This window comes from Pipistrellus kuhlii, unplaced genomic scaffold (genome assembly GCF_014108245.1).
Source record: "Pipistrellus kuhlii isolate mPipKuh1 unplaced genomic scaffold, mPipKuh1.p scaffold_m20_p_6, whole genome shotgun sequence".
Taxonomy (NCBI): Eukaryota; Metazoa; Chordata; class Mammalia; order Chiroptera; family Vespertilionidae; genus Pipistrellus; species Pipistrellus kuhlii.
This window is the reverse complement of record NW_023425562.1, coordinates 45,041,160-45,043,417: the sequence shown is the minus strand read 5'-3', so window position 1 is coordinate 45,043,417 and position 2,258 is coordinate 45,041,160. Positions and strand designations below refer to the sequence as shown.

Here is a 2,258-nt window from a genome sequence, read left to right as displayed (position 1 = left end):
TTTGGGAAGTGAGCTGGGCTTACCCGGTGAAAACAGTGGGATAACCAGAAGAATCCTAAACAGCCTGAGTCAGGATGACAAGGCCCAGCTGACCCTCTCCTCATGGAACATCAGAGGTTGAAGGTTTCTTTGCCATTAACTGCTTTTCTTTGCCATTAACTGCTTTACTTCTTTGGTCTTTCTCGTGTATTTCTTCAAATCCTTTAATCTCAGATTGTAGCTCTTCCTGCTCTGGAAACAGTTCTTAAAAGCACTTCATTATTCACATTATTTCTTTAAGCACCATTCAGTCTAATTTGGTATCCTCACCTTGTCAAGCACTCCTTTTCTTCTTGCAAATCAGATGGATTTGCCATTGCTTGACTTCTTTTCTTTATCAACTTATCCTATATATAAATTCTTCCTTTATTTTTTGATTTGTTATTCATGTCTTATAAGCATTCTCTCTCTTGCTCTCTCCCCCACTAAAGTATCAATAAGCATGCTCTTTACTAGTATTTAAAGAATCCATAGTGTGTACTTTATTGGTGTTCTAGGAAATTCCAATGTAATCAACAAATGGAAAGGATTTTATTGTCAGTAAGCCAGTGAAATTTAGTTGCCTCACTTTCTAGCTTAGGTGATATTTAGCCTACATGTGGTCTCTACCTGGAAAAGGGATGGGATAAGACTAGCAATATCATATATGATTGATTATACATGGTAGTCCAAGAATGTCTTGAAATTTTCTAGATTTTTACATATAAAAGACAATGAACTATTTACATTATATTTTTGTAATTTTAATACAGAAATAATCAACATTGTTTAAAATATAATTTGAATACAATCTCATGATTGATACTTGTGCCTCAACTAAGACTATTATTAAAAGGACCTTTCTTGCCCAACTGCAGTGGCTCAGTGGTTGAGTGTTGACCTAAAGAGGTCATGGTTTGATTCCCAGACATGCACATGCTCAGGCTGCAGGCTCGATCCCCAATCATGCAGGAGGCAGCTGACCAATAATTCTTTTTCATCATTAATATTTCTACCCCTCTCTCCCTCTCCCTTTCTCTCTGAAATCAATAAAGATATTATAAAAAATAAATAAATAAAAGGAGCTTTCCTTTCTTCTTTACACTGAATTCAAGTTCTTGTAGATTGTTCACAATTTCTGCTTTGAGATTAGGTGGTGCTATTATATTAACGTTGCAAGTTTCCATAAAAAAAATTCCAAACTGGGTCACCATTTTCATTGCCATCAATAAAATAACCAGCTATGTCCATGGTGGACAGAAGGTCAAAACACTCATACTTAATCACCAACTTGTCCACCATCTGAGTAAGATCAGTCAACGTGACATACTGTCAGAGGTCATCCCAGTGTAAGTGGAATCTGTACTATTTCCATAGCTTGTCCCAGCCACTGGTTCCTGACACAAGAATAATAAAAATCTTAGCATTGGTAGCTAAGAGACTATGGAAAATTTTCAGAATAGCTGGGATGCCTTTTACATAATACAGCATCTGAATCATATAAATAAAGTCTCACTTCTTAAGTTCTTTTTTTCTCCATTATTCTATTTGGAGATTCAGATGATGTCTCCTCATGCCAAGAAAACTTTACGATCTCGAGGTTTGATGACTTAGCTACAAACCCTTTGTACTTGCAATTTGTTCAGCACTTGGTTCAACAACTTCATTGTTGATAAGAATTCCTTGGTACTGAGGCTGCACCTTATAGAAAATTTGAAGATCAATTTCACCTACACCTCTGCCAATGCTTACACAATCTTAATTTCTGATTTTTTTGTCTCCAACCTTTGCTATTATGCCTGGCAGCTGCTTGTCCAAGAATTCCTTCATGCACAGGTGTTCCATGGGATTACTGAGAAGCCTCTAAAAAGATTCAACATAACTGTTATGATCAGAAAACAAGCTCCTCATGGAAGATTCCATACTTGGTTTTTGAAGAAGATAGGGAGAGACAAATGCTTTCTCTTTCTTGCTTACTTAATACTTGTTGCATGTTTCCATGTTCTTTTAAAATTGAATTACTGGCTTACATCTCTTTATTTCAACATATTCTAAAGTGAATTTATTTCTCCATAATAGAGCTTAACTAAATTTTCCAGACTTTACAAATTAATTTGGCTATTACTTAAAAATTAAAAGGAAAAGGCAGTATTTATTCAGGTGTTAGAAAATGGTTTTTCAAAAAATTTGTTTACTATCTCTGTCTAATAGGTACTGTACCAGGCATTTTGGGATATACC

The 2,258-nt window shown here is 35.3% G+C and overlaps 1 pseudogene; it reads right to left on the bottom strand.

Moving 5' to 3' along the window:
• Positions 1-497: 497 nt before the first annotated feature.
• LOC118707989 lies at positions 498-1,941 on the bottom strand (annotated as a pseudogene).
• Positions 1,942-2,258: the final 317 nt, after the last annotated feature.